At 42.1% G+C, this 21,987-nt stretch overlaps 2 long non-coding RNA genes across 4 annotated transcripts in view; one reads left to right on the top strand and one right to left on the bottom strand.

Annotated features, from left to right (window-relative positions):
• Window positions 1-11,098, top strand: part of LOC116186255 — a 19,882-nt gene extending 8,784 nt beyond the window's left edge. Inside the window, exons 3-4 of the long non-coding RNA XR_004151214.1 lie at window positions 7,286-7,478; window positions 10,841-11,098. This is a non-coding gene — a long non-coding RNA (uncharacterized LOC116186255). The remainder of the gene's footprint in view (window positions 1-7,285; window positions 7,479-10,840) is intronic.
• LOC116186254 overlaps window positions 1-21,987 on the bottom strand; it is a 441,761-nt gene that overhangs the window by 164,767 nt on the left and 255,007 nt on the right. The window contains exon 3 of one of the 3 annotated variants that reach the window (XR_004151213.1): window positions 7,452-7,548. The exons of the other annotated variants lie outside the window; for them this stretch is intronic. This is a non-coding gene — a long non-coding RNA (uncharacterized LOC116186254). The remainder of the gene's footprint in view (window positions 1-7,451; window positions 7,549-21,987) is intronic. 3 annotated transcript variants of the gene reach the window in all.

Genomic DNA, 21,987 nt, shown 5'->3' with positions numbered 1-21,987 from the left:
TCGATATATTGACCTTTCCTTTTTTTTTTTTCTTTTTTTTTTCGCCGTCATCCTTTTCCACGCTTCCATATTTCCAACGTGGCGGGGTTCGCGATTTCTCCATTAATATCTGGTGACGGGTCGCGCGAGATAACGAATTCATGACACGGTTATGGACCCTCCCCCTTCGATCGACAACGATAACGTCTACGTGGCGTTCACAGAGTTTTCTATCGACTTCGCCTGTCTTCCCGAAAAGCCAATTCGAACAATCGTAAACGTTTCGACACCGGTCCACGGGGAATTAAACTGGACCGTCGACCAGGATTTTTGTGTATCAACGGGCGGAATTACTATGCATAAACGTCGAATAACGTTCGGATTAAAATCGTACGACTTGCCCTCCCCTTCCCTCCCTACAGGACAGGGCTCGGAACGTTTTTCGCTCGAAAATGGCCAGCCGCCACTTTTCGGCTTCTCCCTTTAAATCGTATAAATTCTCATTAGCGCGACAATGCTGTTTCATCGATTTCATCCCCCGCGTTGTTACAAACCGTGTCGTTCGTTTTCCACCCGCTCTCGCCCACGTTTTATTTAATATTTTACGCGTCTCGTTAACGTGCCCGCCGTGATTCATCGGTCGGCCAACGAAATTCGTGACGGGTCTCGGATTTGTTTGCGAATTTGATGAAAAATTTGTTAATCCTCTCCCCGAATAATTAATAATTGAAACATACGCATCTTTATTATTAACAAATGATATCACCTAATCTCGGTTTTAAATAAGCGAATAATTCGATCGATCAAAATAATAAAAGAAAAAAAAAAGAAGAAGAGTCGTTAAATAAAAAAATTCAATTCCATAAAAAAAAAGATTATCAACACTTTTTATCAGAAGGAAGGAAACATTCCCGTTCCCACGATAAGATTGCGTTCGGCTATCTCGTTGGCGTTATCGAAACTTGCCGTTCCTTTTAGTTTATGCAGCAGCTCGCTCTATCAAGCGTTATCTGTGGCCCGGTCGTCTTCCCAGGCGGCTTGGGAGCCACGAGACTTTTCCGCATCCCTTATTCAACGTTTCGTTGGATATTTATGGAATTTAAATGTTTTTAAATTCGATACACCGAGCTGGGCCTTAACGCGCAGCCCTTTACGGGCGCGAACAAGCGGCCCGTCGCTCGTTCGCTGCTACATCGAACCCTCGACCGCCGTTGATCGATGATAATCGATGATAATGAGCTGATAAAGGAATCGACAATTACCGCTATTAGCTCCAACTCTCGTCGCCGGAAGACGAGACGCACCCGTCGAGTATATACGCCGGTAGACAATGTTGTTAAGACGAGGAGGAGCGCGGATGCATCCGCGTGGATGACACGAGCAGCGCAAACAGAAATTTCCGCGGCGGTCATGCATAATGGATGGATCGAAGCAAACCCATGGAAGTATTATCGATCGACAGGATCTACGTTCACGGGTTTTCGTGACGAAACTTTCGACGGGGTGGATTTCGTGTCGAAGAAGTTGCGGAAGATTAGATAATTATCGGAATTTCCCGAGTTTTCGATAATCTGATCAACACTCGCGAGACACGCTTCCCCCCTCGTGGAAAAAGATTATCGATTTCGATAGTGTTTTCGATCCATTAGAATAGGATGAATTGTGATTTGTTCGTGAAGATTAAATATCAATGAAGAAGAGAAGATTTTATAAGAGGAATAATTTGGTAACCGGTCAATGAGAAGAAAACGTTTTGTATAGAAGGATCTTATGAATAAATCAAGATGACTTTAATATCAATTGTTATAAACAAAAATATCTATTAATTTTTTCTCTTAACTACGTAACTTCCTCTTAAAAAAAAAAAAAAGAAACAAGAAAAAGAAGAAGAAGAAGAAGAAAGTGAAATCCTTGAGCAACACGCACTTCCACAAAGTGCTCTTCTTATATTCAATAAACGCCTTGGCGTACAGTTGTTTTACGCGCGGCGTAAGAAAGCTTTTTACCCACCCCATTTTTAGATATCCCATGATATCTCGCCCCCCTTGCGTTTGAAACTTGGCCGCTAAACACCGTTGCTTTCTTCTGTGCGCGGTTCAACCGCGCGTATTCTTTTTCATCGGGGCTGATATTCCACCCGGTTGAACCCGGGGTATTTCGCCTAATTAGCCAGGCTCACGACGACGGTTTCCGGGTGTTGGAGAGTTTTATATCCACGGTAGAGATATATACACGCGCGCAGGGTAGGCAGAAGGGGAAAAAGAAATTCCCACCCTCGTGGAACAATGCTTTGCTCGGTGGATATGTTACGTTCGGTTACAAGACCACGTGCTTTAACAAGGGCCGTGTTTAGACCGCCACGATCAGGTCGGGGATCGCCGGAGAGAGGGAGAGAGAGAGGGAGAGAAAGAGAGAGAGAGAGAGAGAGAGAGAAAGAGAGCCGAACTAAACCTGCTGATGTTAATTATTTTTACGAAATCGGCTGGTGCCGGTTCTACCTTTTTTGGGGGAAACAACCGCAAACAGAGAGGCTACCGGATCTCGTGAAAATACTACCGCCTGGTTTGCCTCCTGGGCTAATGATATAACGATGAATGGCCGTCGTATTTCGGGATAGCTGGGAGGAAAACGTGGGATTTAGGAATATACTGGTAGATTTTTTTTTTTCATGGACACGAATATAACAACACGAATGGAAGTTGTACGAAATGTACGAAACTGATATACGTCCATCTCGAATATGCGAGGATAAATTTCGAATAGATAAATTGTCTGGGGAGTGAAACACGAAACATAGGGAGCTAATTAAATTTGGTTTTGAATGTTGTTTAACTTTACATAGTTGCGCGCGGAATTTTGAAACGGAGAAGGAAACGAAGAGGATACATTACACGATTTCGTGGTGAGATGTGATGCATTTGGGACCGTGGAGGAGACCGAGATTTTTCCTTCGTATTCAATCTTTGTGATTGTCGATGAATGTGTACGTTTCTCATTTAACTGACGAGGTTATCGGGAATCAGAAGGAAAGCATCGTGAAACGATACGTAATATTTTCGAGTTAGTTGAAACGGGGGATCGATTCACTGAGGAAGAACTCTCGCGATACGAGGACGACATTTTTTCCCTCGGCAATCAAAAAATCTTTGCCGATGTTCAAATCTTCGACATCGCGTCCCCTATATCACGTCCTATCGTAGCGATCCGTGATTTTGTCTGATTCTATTGGATCCTTATTTCTTTCGGCTTGGAAATATTCTACTTTTTCCACATCTTTTTTCTTCCATCCTTTATCGTCTTTCGATTCAGAAGATTTCGTTATTCCAATATTTTCTTTTTTTCTTTGTTTCGAAAACTTCTTCTCGCATGTTTTACACGAAACTTTCGTTTTCCATTAATGCAACGCGTCAGTTGTTGTAAGGTATATAAGAACGTGATTTAATATATACTTCAATATTTTGCATATTTCCCGGATATATTTGTTGGATATTGTTCACACGTTTTAATTACGAAAGAATCCGCAGCCTGATAATTACTTTAATTCTATTACAAGTTTCAAAGCGTACTATCAAAAACTGAGTTAAAATTTAATTAACGAAAACAACATTTAACGAAAAGTTTGGTAAACTAATTAAAGCGCGAAGAAACATTTAATCGATCTCTCGCGGCATCCGCTCAAACTACCGCCACAATAAACGACCGAATCGAATTACACGGTGAACGCAATCGATGGAGGGTAAAGTGTCCTCGAGTGTTCTCAAGAAGATTTTGCATTTCAAATTAACTATGGCCAATGAGTATTCACGGGGAATATAACACGGGGGTGTGTTATACGCTCAATGGCCGGAATCAAATGATATTCCAGATTATAGGCGGCCGATCGATTCGATAAATCCTTTGGTCCGTCAACGCCTACGCCCGTATACCTATAATGCGAATCGCGATCTATTGACTCGCGTACGCATAATAGTCCTCTCAGGCTAATGCGTGCACCGCGGTGCATCACAACACCAACGTCTTAGGATAATCTACGTCAAGCCGCAGGATCGGCGCAGCTGCAATAGACGTGCGGCTTTACCCATTGTTTTACCACGAAATAACGATCGATAATTAATTGAGCGTGCGATAATAAGGCAAAATATCGCCATCCACGGTTTGATAAATTGTTCGCTTTTCATATAAATAATAGCCACAGAGAAAAAGTGGATTTTCCTTGTACGCAAGCGTATATCGAAATTCGCGCGGAAAATTTACAAAAAGATATCTTTATCAAAGAAAATTCATTACATGATATTTTCAAAACTTCGTTACCAGATTAATATTTATCAATCGATCGCTAATAATAATAATTCGTTCGAACAAAATTTTACGAAATGCAGAAATTCCTGAGATATCCATCAGTGAGAATCCTCATAAACGGAGAAACCTCGATGTTAATTATTTGCCACCCGAACCCAACAAGAACAAACTTTTCTCGCAACGCGGACACGGGAAAAGAAGAAGGAATCGATCTACGAATCGCGTGCACAGCTCCGCGTGTCTCCTCGAAAGAACGAAACCCGAGACCCGAGATCGTTTCGCCTACCAATATGGAGGACATTAGCCGTAAAGGGGGAGGGAGAGGGGCAAGTTTTTCGCGCCCCTTTAAAGACGGTTGACCGGCCCCGATCACCAGTATGCGACTTTTATTGCTAATGCAATCCGTGTCGTCAGATCACAGGCACAACGATGAAACGTTGCGGTCTCCTTGGTCGACCAAGAAAGCGTCGATGTCGAGAGGGGGGAGAGGCTGGTACACGTACACGGAAAATATGAAGAGGCAGAACGAAGAGAGAGTCGATTATCCGTCGGCGCGCGTGGTGAAACGTGATCGAACGATCGAGGAGTGAGGGGAGGGGGGAGGGGGAGCTTCTACCACGCGGATGGTAGTTTTATGCAAGGGACGATCGTTAATCAATCACGGGGGTCCGTGAGTCGAGTCTGTGGGCCGGGTGTCACGACCGGAAGGGCGGGAGTGATCGAAGGAGAAGAGAGAGGGGAGGGGAGGGGGGGAGTAGGGACGATAAATATTGTTTTTGCCACGATCCTTGGGACGTCCGCGGAGCGGCCAGCTCTCTGAGGGCGAGCTCGAGGGGGGAGGGGGGGAGGGAAAAGAAAAAAAAGTTTCGAAGTTGTTGGAACCTGTTTCGTGGAAGACCGTTTTTACGCCCCCGCTTTCGTGCTTTCGTTTTATTTCTTTGGCCGCCTTTGACTTTGGCTTGATCTCGAAAGTTGGTGAGCACCGTTGACACGAGATCGGTTTCGAATTATCGCGTGATCGCGTTATTTATTCGCGAAAGTGAGAGATGAAGGGAGGAAGATGCGCGTTTTACGAAGCATTCGGGAAGCATCGAGGCGTGAATACGTGTTACGTGTAGTTGGCATATTGTTGCGATAATGTTGAGGGTAAATGAGGATAAAATTAATAGGTGGTTATGCAAATTGTTGGAAAATATGTTAATCGATGTAAGATAAGATACAAAATTATCCTCGTGCTTGTACGTTATTACGAGGATTCACCTATTTAAAACGAATGGCCGGAAGTTAATTCAGTTGTTAATATTTGTGTTACTTAGAGAGGAATAAGAATATCTTAAATATATAATTTTCTTTTTTTATACGAGGGGATAATAATTCGAGAGTAAAAGATAGCTTTGCCAAAAATCAACGAGGGGTATATATATATTTATATATATATATATATATATAAAGTGGAATAATTTTTAAACTTTGCCTCTGGAATTTAATTTAGCTATAGTCCCCCTTGTAAAAACTACATATTCTGTTATTTGAAATATTAGTCCATTGTTTCGGTCCATTGTTTTTTATCATTGTAAAAATTCCGTTTACATCAAATATTATTTTACTGCTTCGTATTAATTGGTTAATTAAGGGAATTAATTTAAAAGTAGATTTAAAAAAAAAAACGTCATTTCTCTTCTCGTCGATTCAATAAATCGAAAACTTTATTTACGAATTGAAATCGTTGTTGCACTACTTTTTACCAATTATAAATCCGATTATCGATATTTTTAACAATAGATCGAACATTTGTATTTATTAATAATCATAAGCCCGAACGGTACGAGTTTCATTTATTATCGGACCCAACGTTCTTTGATAATCGTTAACCCGTCAATAATTCATCACTTCAATTTTGACATTTCTCAATAATGAATACAAATTCCATAAATACACTATATCCCATTTTATTTAATGCACAAATAATTTCCCCTTTAAACACAATAATTAATCATACAATTCTACGTACACATTTTATTATTATTTCTTCTCCATCCCGATTCCCAAGTGTCACGTTTCAATACTTCGATACAAAATAAAACGCACGCGAAATTACGAAACGACGGTAAAACGCAACAAAATAATCACGATAACCGGCACGATCTTAACCGATTCGAGATACGGATAGATCCACAAATCACCCCCGCCGACAGACGGAATGCGCAAACAAGACGACATTGCGAAACCGTGCGGGCCGTGGTTAATCGTGCGCTTTTCCCGCGGCCGGATCCGCAGGCGTAACGCGGCTCGGATCGGTTATCGATCAAAGGGAAGTCGAGACAGGGCCGAACAACGATTGCCCCCCGGGCCAATTCGCAGCCAAGGCGTGGTCTTTTCTCTACGTCCGTTAATCTCCTGCAACCGCTCTAATCGCGGCAATTCGCGTCCAATACGATCGTATCGGGCTGCCACGCAATGCTCGCGGGAGCGCAAGAGTCCGGTAGTGACCGATAGAACCGGCTAATCGTTCACGAATACTAATTACACACCTCTAATCACCGATTCCGCGAAACGGCGCGTCGATCGTGCCCGACACGCCTCATTCGATAATTCCCTCTGCTGCCGCTCCGTTCGACTCCATTTTCCGGGCAAGGGGTAAAGTAACGTTTTGATAGTTTTCTTCTTGAAAAGTAAGACGATGAATTGGGGGATTAATAGATAAATGGTGGATAAGAAAGTTTTATACGTTTTCTTTTATATATTGTTTGATCTCTTGGAACGTTTCTCGCTTCTTAAAATTCTATCTTTTTTTTTAAATTTCATTGTATTCATAATATATTCACAAGTTTAAGAGTATCGCATAATTTGTCCCGCGTAAATATTTTCTTCAAGGTAGGTCGAGAGCATTTTTCTCTCTTCTTTTTCTTTTTTCTTTTTTCTTTTTACAGCCTTTAAAAAATTATGATACAGTGTTTATTGTTCTGTCCCGGGCAATTAATTTACGACAAGATTTTTTTTTTTGTAGTAAAAATGAGAGGTCGTCGCGTTAACGAAGATTATTTTTCCTTGTTCAAAGTCTCTCAACCCGAAAAGCGGGTTCATTATTGATACGCCTCGCCATTTTGTCGACGCCTTAATGCCCCTCCACTCTTTAATGACGGCGTTAATAAGGATGGTGCTGCGCTACTTACGTGCTAAAGGACGCGACGAGGACGGAGGTAAACTGGTACACGGACTTAATTACTCGTTGTCGGGGAGAAAAAGTGATAATCGGTGCTGCTTACTCACCTGTAACAGAAAAGGAGGGGAAAAAAAAAGTTCGGTTATTAATTGATTTATCGAGTGAACATTAAAGAGAAAATGTTAAAAAGGGGGCCGTGGTTTATAAGGACGTTTTATAAGGAAACGGGCGGAATAATTGAAAAGAAGGAACGAAGGAAAGCCTCTCTCGATGGCACTTAAGCCGCTGTTCCTTTTTTTGGCCGAGACGGCCTCGCGAATATCGCTTGGAGGAGGCTTGATTAAAAACGTGATCGTGAAAATTTGGTACACGATTATTTATCGACGTTTATTAAGCAATTTGATGGAAGATAGGAAATTGGCGGAGGGATATTTAACAGAGATTTGATTGACACGGGTCGTTAATGTAATACATTAGAGCAAATTGAATTACCTTCTTTGCTTTTAATTATTCAAAATAACGAGTATCGATAATTTCATTAATAAAACTTAATAATGATATTATTATTTTTTCCTTTCCCGGTTCGGTCAATACTCTTTCCTCTTAATTAACTCGAGGAAAGGGAAAAAATTCATTTTAAAAAATAATAACAATAAAAAAAATTGTTCAACGTATATGGAGTAAGGCCCGTTCTCGTTTGCGTTATCGCGAAGGAAAGAAGGACTAATTATGACGCACGGTTTTTAACTGGAGGCAGAGAATGGAGGCGTACTCTCATTCAAATTAGCCGAGCTGCATAAACGAGGCGGCCAAGTGGCGTGGACGCGATATCCTATCGCGGATGAGCTTAATAGCGTTAATATTAACTAAGCAAACGAGCGAATGGAGTCATATCAGCACGCACGTGTGTATCGTTGGAACGTGCGTTCTATCGTTGAAGTTTGCACGTTGGAAGGCGTACACAACCGTTCAACTTCCCTCCGTTATAATTGTAACAAATATTACCCGTTCAACGCAATAAGCTGCTAGTTCAACGTTTTATCTAGCTAATTGATAATCGAGAACAACCTTTCGATTTGGTTAAACGATCGATGACAAGTCGAATTCAATGAAAAGCGATCAAATATTCTTGACTTTTTGAAATAAACATTTGATATCGATAACATTCGATATGAAATTCCAACAATTCAAATAAAAATTATTTTATTTCTAAAAAATGCAATTCTTCCTAGGAATCGATTAATTAAATAAGAAAAAGAAATTATAATTTGAGAGAAGAAGAATTAAACTTATAACAAAAAAGAAAGAGAGAGAGAGAGAGAGAATAAATTCATTACTTATGCAGTGTGTAGATTCATGAATATTCAACTTGAACAACCTTGAAAAAGAAACAACCTAGAAACATTGAGAAGATTCTACGAAAATAATTACTTCCGTTGTTTTCTCGTTACTTCTAGAATCGTTTTGATTCGAGATCAAGACACACAAGCAAAATCTAATTAATTATTCCAGTTTAATGGACATGAACGTTGAAAAACAGCGTTCATACGTTCACAATGCGTCGGATAGAAATTTCAAAAGGAAATCTCGTTTCACCCGGGTATACCCGTTTGCATATCGCGTCAACGTTCGCTCCTTTGTTTCTTTTGGCGGATTATAAGGTAGGGGAATTTTATTAGCCGACAAGGACAGCGGCGCCGATCCTGGAATGCGACAAAAAAGGATTCGATTCTTTAACGAATTCTCGGGACAATTAACGGCTCATGGTTGACTCCATTCCGGAATGATCGTTGTAATGGTCTCATCAAACTATCGTTTCGAATATCGTTCCTCCGAAATTAACTTAATCTAAATATCCGTGCGGCCGTTCCACGGGAGTTGATAACGCGATCGAAAAAGAAAAAAAAAAAAAAAAAAAAAAAAAAAAAAAAAAGAAAAAAATCCCTCCTCGCGAGCGAAAACCTGTCCAATTTTCAAGTAATGTGATTTCAAGAACAACCGAATCGAGCGCGAAACGGCGCGGAGGAATCCGGTGTAACCGGTTCTTAATAAAAATGAAATCAAATTTTACAGCTTCGATCTCCACCCCTCCTCTCCCCGATTCGCTACTCCCAACGAGTACGATCTTAAATTTCCAATCTGAAACTTTTGCAACAACACGCCTCCTCCATAAAAGAGGATAGGAACGAAACCGCATGTACGTATTCCCCTTGGAAATAGGCCGGTTCTTCCCGTAACGATTGCGTAAATCGGCAATTTCCTATTTCGCGCTTCTCCAACGTTAAAGTCGTTCGTAAACACAGGTTCTGTGTCGAAAGATCGAGGGGAGGGGGCGAATCATCTGGATGGTGCTCGGATGCCCGTTTAAAGGGAGAAGAAAAAAAAAGAAAAGAAAAAAGAAATCGATGGAGAGAGAGAAAGAGAGAAGGATATCGTAAATCGGCGAAGGATAATCCTGATAGGGCGCGTTGGCAACCAAAGTGGCGACGATTCAAAAATCGTAAAAGAGGAGGAGGGGTCGGAATCGCGAAACGATTGGTGGAGGGAAAGTTTCGAAAGCGGGATCCCGACGATTTTTATTCGACGGCCCGTTCCTAATTGGACGGGACCGTGGTGGCTGCTACCTTTCGCTAATTTATTTATCGACAGAACGACGGGCCGACGCGCTTTCTGAGCCTCTCCTTCGCAGCTGGCCAATTTAATCCGCAGTTACGTGCTTCCCTTTCAACCGGGGATTAATCCTCCGGTCGGTGATGCTTGTTATTCTGACGATATTGTTTCACCGTTTTTTGCACGGTATTTTTCTCTCTCTCTCTTCGTTTTTGTTTTCTCGTTTGGTTACTACTACGGAACATAACCGTGAACTTTTGCGNAACGCGTGTCCAAGCATTGCAAACGTTTAAAATATAACGAAAACGTATACCTNNNTTTTTTTTTTTTCATCTAAGATCGATTTCTAATACATTGCTCCTGTTTTGTGTATAAAATAAATTGGTAATATCTTTCAACTTCAGATGGATTCCACGAGGACGATTCCATTCTTCGATTCCTATTCCTATATATCTATTAAAAGCTGTCCTTCATTCTCTTAATCTCGCACGCGAAAAAGAAACGCGAGGGAAGAAGAAAGGAAAGGAAAAAGAACGGCATCCTTAATGGGAAATTTGTGTTTAATCCGTGTGTTGACAAGGGAGGGATTCCCATAACGTCCCACCGATGATCCACCATTTCCACGGACGAACTTCTCCTTCTTCGGCACGATGAAATTCAATCCGCAACCGGAGGATTCTCTCTCGTTAGGGATTACGCCTTTCGCTCCTTAAAATCCTGCCTGGCCGGCCCCGTATTGTCCCGCCGTAATAAGGTATTTTAATTGGTGGTTGTTATTATGTTCACCAGCCGGCCTGGATCCTGCCTCTCTTCGGGCTACCATCGACATAATCCGAGAACGGGAAGAAGCGCGGACAAAAAAGAGAATCGAGAGATAGAAGAAGAAGAACAAGAAGAAGAAGAAGAAATCAGAGACGACCATCTCTCTCTCTCTCTCTCTCTCTCTCTCTGACTGTTGCGTCCTTCAGGAAACAAAAACGGAGAGACGGCGACCGGGAGAAGAATGAAAAGGGAAATGGAACAAAGTTCGCTAGCTCGAGGAAAGAGGTAGAGAGAATGAAAGAGTGTAGAGGCCTCGGCCATACCATAATGCTCGCTACCATATACAACATGGCGCGGAGAGGAAAGACGGCATCGGTTCGTACGTCGGTGACCAAGGGTCAACCAGATACCGAGCGGGCTCTGTGTTTCGAATGCCTCGCGCCCGATTAATTGCACGCTGGCCAAGATTTATCGGGCGGGAGAGAGCGCACGACTGAAACGGTATTCCGGCGCTCGTTCTTTGCAGCGGTAATTGCCCGGTACCGATTACTAATTGCTCGTACTCTCGGCCCACGGTGCCGGTTGACCGATTTGGGGAGCGCGGCCGCGATGAAAATGCCAGGAAACGAGGCATGTGACGACCGACACGGTGAAAGTATTTCGTTGCGGATCGACAACAGGTTGGCCCGTCGAATCTTTGCAGAATCTTTGCAGCGAGAACTCGATGAGATGTTTTGAATTGAATTGAAATTGAAATTCAGCCACGGTGGTGAACGGTTTTTGTTAACGTCGTGCTCCGCCTTCCTTTTTCGCGAGGGCAATAAATGAAAACTCTTCGTGTCGTTGAAGAATCGAGAGTGAAAAATTCTCGCGCGGTGGTCATTTGTAAATAATGAAACGCGTTTCGAAATTGAAGCCCTCAGACGGCTGGAACTTTCGGAAAATGAAGTTGGAAAGCCACAATGTATAAGTACCCCTGCAAGGGCGCATATTTGAGTAGCCATTAACGGCTTTGGCCGTGGTTGCTTGTCAGTCGATAAAAGTTTTCATCTCGTCTCTCTTTCTCGCTGTCTCCGCCTCTCTCTCTCTCTCTCCTTCTTATTACCTTTCTCCTCGTCCCTCGCAGGCATCTTTCTTCCTCGTGTCCTCTCGTTCCACTCGTCATCCTCTTCCTCTTTCCCGCCCGTTTCCATCTCGCATTCTCGCCCCATCTTCATCGGTTCGAAAATTCACCAACGCGAAACTCCAAACGACGGACCGTGTCCTCGCCTATATACCAGGATTTCCACTCCTGTGATAGAGACGGCGGCGTGAATGTCGGTGCGTTAATAGACTTGAGCTTAACTTCTCCGCTAATGGCCACCACGGTCAAATTTGATATCCATTAAGCATAATGAGATAATAAAGTCGCCGAATGATCGTTGTTGAATTAATGGTTAAAATAAGAACGCTCGAGAAGTAACTTGAAATCAATCGACAAGCAACACGTGAAAAATTATATGTCACAGTCGACAATTCTTAATTCGCAAATTTTTTTTAGAAATTTTCAACCGTTGTTGTGAAAACATATTTCCTCGTATTCCTCTTTCGTTCCACGATAACTAGTGCCTTAAGAATTGGAAGCTGCGTTAAATGGCTGCTTTCCTTCGACTGTCTCTTCTCTTTGTCTCTGTTCTTTGGTTAATAAATTATATCAAGCTGTTTATCAGCAGTTGTTAATATTTATTCAGATCCAATTTGTTCGCTCCCCAAAGTGAATGCAGCGAAAGAAAAGTTGGGAGGACTTCGTAATCCGATTTTTGAGAAATAAATCGTTGGTTGAACATTTTTGAGGTGTTAAGCGCAAGGACAGAGACAAATAGACGTATAATTTTTATTTCGATGATCATTTAACGCCATCTCGCACACTCGTGCTCGTGTAATAAAATTTTTTCGTTATCCTTTGTAAGAAAAATTGTAAAAAAAAAAATAATTCCGAAGGATTTAACCACGTGTCCGCATAGCTACGTACGAAATGAAATATAGATGCTGCGAATTGAAGAGATATAGTATTGAAAATTTGTCAAAAGAATCGCTCGAACCCCTTACAAATCACGTTGGTTTGGAAAAATATTACTCGGCTACGATAAAAAATCATCGCGCCCCCGGTTCCTACGTTTGACTTGCACGGATCGTGGCCCCCGTGTGTTCTACGCGGTGCCATAGAATACGCGCTTTTTATCAAAGAATATACATGGCGGTGGGGAAATAAATAAATGCAGATTTCTGCCAGGGATTTTTCATTATCCGCGGATACGGGCGAGCCGGACACGCGTCATAAATCAGCGCCACTCTCAGCGTTCGTATAGAAAAATAAATGAACTTTTACGAAGTTTCATTCGTCCCTCGAAACTCCGTGGACACCGCGTATATCACCGCCGTCATCCCTCTCTCCATCGTGATTCGCGGAAAAGAGAGAGAGACAGACAAAGAGAAAGAGAGAGAGAGAGAGGAAGAAGTGAGCGCAAATTAGATTAAAGCTCGATAATTAAAACTAGAGGTTCGACGGTGTAATCTGCTGATGAAAATCTGCTCTGGTGTTTCGCCTCGTGCGCGCTAGCCAGTGTAGGTAGCCAGTTTCGATTTTATTTAAAACGCGTTAAACAACTTCGCTGCGGTTAATGCGACCGTCCATAAATCGCTTGGATGGGATAAAAGTTATCTATACCCCGGTCGCGGCCGATCGTTTTGGGATCGGGTTATTACGCTTTGCCCACTTATTCAACCGGGGTGTACTTTCAGCTATCAAGCGGATCGCTGATATTTTGAAAACTGGATTAAAATATTGTGTCGAAACACGCGGCGAAGAAAATTAAAAATATCGTTAATTTTAAGATGTAATTGAAAAATAATGAAATATCGTTTGTTGTTAACGGCGTTATTTGATTATTATACGAGCTGAGCTTCTATAATAAATCTTCCATTTATTAATTATTTTCGTTGGGATATATATATACATTATAACCGCACAGAAATTTCATCGTCATCGTTTCCCCGTACGAATCGCTTCTTTATAATTGGAGAATTCGATCAATTTAAATCACACTCTCCGTGAAAATGATTCAATTAAGCTCGTGACTCGAATTAATTAGTTAGACATAGTTCAAAAATCTTTTTATCGATCGAATTTAAAAATTTATCCTGTGACGAATTAATTAACCAACTTCGATAATTAATCATTGACTTAATTGTCAATTTTCGAACCAATATACAACATTCACGAAGGAAATGTTTCGATAAGATAAAAGGAAAAAGAAGAAGTTTCAACGAATAATAAAAATATTTTATTCGACATTGTTGAGGAAAAAAACAATTCTTAAAATCATGATTCGAATTCTACGAATAAAACATCGCGAACCTCTTTATCTCTCGTTTCATTGATCTCGATTATTGATCGCGCAATAAACGAACGCTGCAAGCGCTCTCTTCGATTCTAAGGCGAGCCCGCTACCTTTATTTCTCGCAAACAATTCTGGTGGAAACAAGAGGAAGCAATAACATCGATGCTCGACGTCAAGATCGAGGCAACGATTCAACGAACCGGTCCACCTCAACCGGTGACGATCAATCTCCTCCTACTTAAAATCGCAAAAATAAACGGACGTTCGCGTGATCGATTCGATATTGGTTTTCTTTTTTTTTCTCTACTTGGATGGATACGTCGTGGCCATCATCCTATTTACCTGATCAATCCACTCAGGTAAATTAGCCAATGCGAATTAACGATCTTACTCGAACGACTGCGATATTATACGCGATAAAATAGATGTAGTTTCCTGTTACATCCTCGACGAAAGGAAAAAATAAACTCTGTTTGCGAGATATTGAATTAGCTGGTAATCTCGAGTGGATTAAAACCGAGGTATAAATCCGCGAATCATCGTTAACGATATATCTAATCGTGGAAAAGTTTTCATTTTATTTCTCGAGGGATATCGAATTTTTTTCTTCTCCCTTTAAAATAAGCGTGTTCAAAACCGATACAAATTAATACAAAATACTTCCTTCGCTCCTCTCTCGCAAAACCCGCGTGTCTCGACTTGTCAAGTCGCTTCGTTTATTTTCCGCGAATTTTCATAGCTCAGATGATATTTTATGACTGAGATGATGAGGCGAATCTAATTTCGAATCGGTGATGATGGAAAAGCAGAGATATTAATTTATCGTTTCTTGAAAAATGATTCTGGCTCTCTGGAACGATTAAATACTCACGCTTTCGTCCGATCATCAGAATACGTATCGAAGAATTGAGCCGAGGAGGATTCGAAAATACGGACACAACTTATCGAAATCGCTATTCATTAAATATCCTGGTCAACGATGTTTCAACTTATCTCGTACGAATCTCATTTCCCCGGTTTAATTACCGGCCCCTCGCTCGCGATACTTATCTTCATGTTAAAATAATTAACGAAAGTGCCATTGGCGAATTTAATAACGATTAACAAGATTATTACCCCGTGAAATATAATTTTCAACGGGGGCGGATCAATCAAACTCGTGCTCGAATTTATCCACCTGCACGGATTTATACGGTTTTAATTAACACCGGTGAAACATCGAATCATAATCCCCCCGGACATCGAAAAATCCGGCGATAAACTTACTCGAATTCGTCGAATCTCTCAACGGACAACGTCTGTTAAATTTTCCGTAATCCGTCCATACGTGATAGCTTGAACCCTCCCCTCCCAGCCCTGATCTTTTCCATTTACTTTCTAATCAACGGTACGACCCGTTTTTTGATCTCCGCCACTCGGCCGGAATTAGGAACGGTCAATATGTGCTTCGATTTCTATTACCGCGAAAGAATGTGATCCTATCGGCGCGTGATGAGTTTCAAACGAAATAACAGCGGAATTCCATAGATAGAATTCTCGTTAACGGATTCCGACGTACGTGCATACACGGTTGCCCTCTATCCTCCGATAAATCGATTCGTCCGCTCCTTTTCTCCATTTCCGCCAATTTCGTTCCAATGCTTTTCCACCGTTCCCACCGAATAAGGACTCGTTACAGCGCGAGTGGAACTGGTGGAACTGGTGGTGGTTGCAACACAACACATGAAAATACGGAAACCAGTGCATGCCCACTTGAACGTAGCACGCCACGAATCGTCCACGTAAACGTGGACAGGTGGCCGAGGGGAAAATTATGGAACTGCGGCCGTGAACTGCGTTTTCGTTCGTCCACACTTTCGCGCCCGTTTCCCATCCGAGTTTTCATACGCTCGAGTGAGATTCATTTTTCTTTTCGAAGTTAAAATTAAGATAGGATTAATTTAGGAAATCGTTGATACTTTCGTGCGACGAATATTAAGATTATTATTAATTTTCGTACGTGAAATTTTCGTATTTTCAATGAAAATGCATGTTAAATAGTTAAACTTTTACATTTTTTTATCGTGAAATAAAATTAATTTGATCGAAATATTTTTTCAAATATAGTATTAAGATTTTAAGCCGTTTGGCCTAATTTAATCCTTTTCTTGATTGATCGAATATCAAGTATAATTAATATCGTAATATATTAACATTGTGTAAATAAGAGACAAACTTTTATCGACAAAATTTTATCCCAAAGTTTTGGAACTTAATTAATTTCAGAATATACTTTCTGAGTGTATACACTTGTTAGTAAAAGCTTTGAAGCCAGCATTTTAAAACGAACTGGCAAGAGAAATTAGGATCAATTTGCATAAAAATTGAAACGAAAATGAATTGTTCCACGAGTGTTCGATTAAAGTTTCCTTGGGGAGAATGGAACGGGAATAGACAGTTTCTCGAAAGATTGCTTTATCGGTGGGAAACGTAGGAAGGAGAAGCCAAAATAGATTCCGCGGAAAACGTTTTATGCGACGTAATGAGAGGAAAATGCACAGGTCCCGTGCAAAAAGAGTTGTACAGCTTCGCCGCGTGCCACCAACGACAATGGACAAAGTAAAATGCATTTGCAGAATGTTTCACATCCTCAGACAGAGCGTTCGTTGTCTAGACTAACAAATGACTCGAAGCTTTTGTGTCATTCCATTAAAAAACGGCCACCGAGCTTTGTCCCGCGAGAAAAACTTACGCTTAAAAACTCGAATTTTAATTTGTCGACACGCGCGCTTGCCCCAGAAACGTTCCCTATCCTTAATTAAGAGACTGACTAATGAATTGAAATTTCAATTAAATTCCTTTGAATACGCAAAATAAATTTTTAAAACAGACTATCATTGATATTAAGATCCGATGTAATCAATTAATTACCATAAAATTTACACGGACAATTTTAAAGGCCAAACTAATTTAAAAATCTCTTTCGTTCTTTTCTTTTCAATTGACAAATTAAAATCGAGTTGATATTGATTATCGAAGCGTCTAAAAGAACAACGAAGAGATACGAGGAGAGATGTTTAATCCGTGTGTACATTATTTTCGAAGAATATGACTCACACTGGTTTCCGAACCATAACAAATAAACACGTTAAATTAAAATTCGGAGAAGTAGAGCGTCGATGACGAATCAAAACACAATCTCCTATCCTTTTGTCCGAAACAAAACATCTACGTCTCGAATTTCGAGAAACATCGAAGGAAACATTGTCACCATTAGTCGAGAACTGGTTTCAGAAGCGAAAGCATCGTTCCAACGAAATTTCAACGTACGTCCTTGTTACAATTGCGAGCGACGCGATCACGGCCGCAAAATTTCGTGTCACGCGCTCGATCAACGTCGGGACCAGTGGCCAAAAGTTTGCGGGAGGAAAAAAGAAGAAAAAGACCGAGGAAATTTGCCTCGGTCAGTAATGAGAGGAAAATCGAGCAAGTTAAACTGAGTTTGCATCGCCAGACTCCCTTCGTCGGTAATCGAGCATGCTGTGGTTTTCGTTTCGCGAAAATGTCACTTCGTTTGCAAACCAACGATCGCCTCGACCCGTTGGAAGCAACGCGTTGTGGTGGCCCTTTTATTCACCGCGCGAAAAGTATCCCCTCCTTGCGGGAAAACAGCAGGATCGGTCGATTGCACGGCGAAATTAACTCTCGACAGCCCCGTTGCACGCAGCTTTCTCGACTCGACCACCTTGTTTTCCGAGTAATAGGATTGGAAACGTTGCCTATTGAAAGTTTTAGGACCACTGCGTAAGAGTTTTTCACGACCTGATGATTTTCAATCGTTGCTCCGATCTCGCATGCGACATACGTATTTCGAACTCGTGCAAAGTATATATCGCGTGAAGATGATGAAACGACAAGATTGGAGATTCTTTGTGGTGTGTAATGGTTGATAATTTGGGCTGTTCACGTTTGGCGATACCGTGGTTACATTGAATTGGGCGGGAAGACGGTAAATGCGCGTTGAACTGGCCGCATTAGAGAATAATCCGTTTGCCCATTATCATGTATGTATGCACTTGCATTTGGCCCCGTTTGTGCGCATTACTGCCTCCTGATCGCTCGTCATTAAATCATTAACGCATTATCCACGCTAGATCTATTTTTCCTATCCCCCTCCCCTCTATTTACCTTTCACCGTTGATAGTTAATAGGAGGAGGATAATTGCGATAGAGAATCGTGTGTGGAAACGCGTGTGAAGTTTTTTGAAATGTGGATTTCACGTGTGGGTTGAAAATAATCACGTTGAACAGCTATGTATCCGGTTGCGCGCAATGGAATTTCTAATTTTTTCTCGCGTTCGAACGATTTAGTTTCACACAAGATAGGAATTAAAGAATCCGTGACGAAAAGAATGTTCCCCTTTGCTCGATGCTTTCCTTGCAAGAGAAAGAAAAAATTTATGAAACTTTGTACGTTAATTTTTTTCTTGAATTCGAAAAACAACCCAGCTTCGCAGTAAAACAGGATCCAGGAATCTTGCGAAAGGAAATTTCGTTATCGAAAATATTATCGAAGGCACGATAGTTCCCTTTTAATCGATCTCCATAAATAATAAACGATTCCCCCGCAAGAAAATGGAAACTTACAACAACGCACACCTATCGACTTCTTCCTCGAGACGAGTTCTCGAACGAGACACCGAAGGACCAATTAATTCGCGTTTCGCGGGGAGCTCGATTACTCCTATAAAGACTTTAGGGGCGGGAAAAGCCGGCCGTCTACTCTAATTGGCCAATTTTCGCCGCTTAACGTCCAATTTATTACTATCTTCAAGATCTTCCTGCCACGTCGTCGTCGTCGTCGCCCTCGACCCTCCCCCTCGGCCGAGGAAGGCCGAAAACCGCTCTCCGGAGTATAATCCGATCGTCGAGTCGATAGATTGGGATCAGGATGAAGACGGCGGACGCGGTGGTGGTTCGGAGGAAGGCAGGGAAGGAGGAACCTGGACCGCTAATTAAAATGTAAAGTAATTTCATCCAAGATTTGCGTGCCAATGGCCGAGATCCGAGTCGGTTGCTCGGTCATCGAGCGCACGACGGCGATCAGAACGGCGGCGGCGAGAAGATAGTGACTAATGGCCCTTCTAATTCTGACTAATCGCCCGATGCCCACCCTCTTCTCATCCCTCGCCTCGCCTCGCCTCGGCGGCTCGATGCTTTTGACGGGGTTTATGCGTTCGATACTTAGCGACAACCGGGTGGTCGATCTTCTTTCCCGAAGCCCTGATAATCTTCCTAATTGAACCGACCTTCTGTTCCCCTTTCTTTCTGACCCCTGTTTTTCGCGGCACACGGATTTCGTTCTTGATCTTTTAATCTAATCGATCGGATGAGAGACAGAAAAGGAAGTATGGAAATGATAATGGAGGAAAATATTTAAATTCGAATAGCGATAGGATTTCTGTTGCGGAGAACGAAGATGGTTTAGGAGGGGAATCGAACGAAGCGAAAAAGCTTTCGAGAGGGAAATTAGAGAAGATGCGTAAGAAGAGAGCGTTTAGATCGAGTTTTGAAAGTTTGGAAACTTCGTGGAGAGGATGAATAGAAAACGTATAGAGATATAGAGTCGTGATAGAGAATTCAGGTATTCGAGTTCGAAGTTCTCTCTTCGAGCGAGAATAACTATTTCGAGTGAAAGTTTGTGCTTAAGAAAGCGTTTAATCGAATAGAATTGATGCCATGTAGCATAATAAATCGCGCTTATTCCCTATCAAACAAAACCACGAATATTCCTCTCCGCTGTACGTACACGAAATGAGTTGAAATCTGATTTCACACCTCCGTGCTCGTAAACTTTCAACCATCTTGAAACTTTCAATTTCGAGGGAATACGATGAAAGCTAAAACACCTCGGTTCCCGTTTAAATTTCCCCCCCTCCCGCTCTCCTGTGACTCCCTTATAGCCCTCTTAACAGCTGTAAAGGATTCTCAATTTCCTGGTCAATGGTAGGATCGTTAACGCGATCTACGATTCATGGGGAACGCGCGTGGACGAGGCTGTGGACGGCGTAGTTGAGGATATTATGGGGCTGGACCGTACGCTACCGGCAAAGGAATTGGATTTCGCGTAATGCACCGTAGTCTAGGGTGAGCGCCCCGCCAAATAGAGGGAGATAGCCGTGGACGAGGAGGAGAGGAGGTGCGGAAGAGGAAGGCGGAGGGCGGAAGGGAATTGACCTAATCCAATTCGATGCGAGTTCTCGCCCACTTGATATCGCATAACAAGGGTCGGATGGCGGAACAATTTGAATACGGAATAAGATTATCGTTAAGGCAATTAATTAATGCAATCGAAGTAATTGGGGGATACGGCTGTATATGGCCCGTCGTCGCCCCATTTCCGCAAGGACGGAATCGTGAATTTACCCGTTCATCGTTTCGATTAAACTTGGACTTTTGATAATCGTTTAACGACCTTCACCGTGATCGCGTGATAATACAATATTTCATCGTGTAAACGTTAACACGATCTTTGATTCCGAAAAAATTATTAATTTTTATTTTGTAAAATAATATATAAATCAAATAGGTAAAAGATAAGGCAAAAAGTTTTCGAGGTATATAATTATATTACGCGTTTCGTTTAATTTCTTGTCTAAAAATTCCTATTTTCACGTTACATCCGTTAAAGCGCGGCATTATTATTCTTAATAATTGATCACGAATGAAATCAAGATTCTCTTTATCCATCGCTCCCTATCTCCACGGGATCCAATTTACCAATAGAATTTTGTATAATTCATTTCGCCGTGACAGTTGCCGTAGCCTCAATTTCTCAAAACACGGGCATCCATCTTCCCCCGCTTCTGTTACGTCCTTTCTCCCTCCCTCCCTTCCTCGCGCTATGTGTATTCACCTTGCGTGACTAACTTTCCCGCCATGGTCCAACATAATCGCCATGGAACTCGTGAGTAATGTGCAAACTTCCATTAAGTCATTGTGTCATAAAGGTCCCGGCCGGTGGCGAGAAGTAACGGCGTTGCCGACACCGGCGAGACCTGGAAAAGAGTTCACGGCCTGGAAGGGCGGATAGTTCCTACAACGATTTACCAGAGTTTTCGCTCCCAGGTCAGTTGCTCGGAGCCTGTACTTCCTCCCCCGGGAACGATTTCAATTAATCTTTCAGTCGAAATTCCATTTTCCAACCCCCAGGATTCTTAATCAATTCTATCGACTCTCTAAAGATAGCCTTAAAATCGAATCCATTACAGGGTTACATCTAACCCGGTTACGATTCGGTAACGGCGTCCCTAAACGAATCGATAAACGTCTAACCGGTTACACGTGATCCACATGGAATCGCCGTTGATTTCGCCACTCGACCTACATACGCCGTTACGCTAATTATCAAACCTTGGCCAACCGATCGATTCAGCCTGCTTAACGATTCCTCGCGCGCTCCCTTATTATCGTACACCCTATCAGATAAGCAAAAGTAACGCGCACCCTCCCTTTCTTCACACCTATGCTCGTTAACATATTTTTTTGTCACGCGTCATCACGCTTAATTGCACGAGCGAAATTAATCAAAATCCAAGCTCGCGATAGCGTGTGCACGATCATACACAAGCGTAGAAAGAAAGGTAATACATATCACGATCGAATATCGGCTGCGTCAAAGTCCGAAGAAGAGGGGGTGCATTGTCTCGGAGGAGAGCACCGGCTCTTATCTGGGTCCCTAATCCCACCACTGGCCGTGGAACCCCTCATTATCCTTACATTTATTACCCGACGGCTTAAGGACTTTCCGATGGC

This window comes from Apis dorsata, unplaced genomic scaffold (genome assembly GCF_000469605.1).
Source record: "Apis dorsata unplaced genomic scaffold, Apis dorsata 1.3 scaffold_527, whole genome shotgun sequence".
Lineage (NCBI taxonomy): Eukaryota > Metazoa > Arthropoda > Insecta > Hymenoptera > Apidae > Apis > Apis dorsata.
Note: the sequence above shows the minus strand (reverse complement) of the source record. Positions and strands in the feature narration are given on the sequence as shown.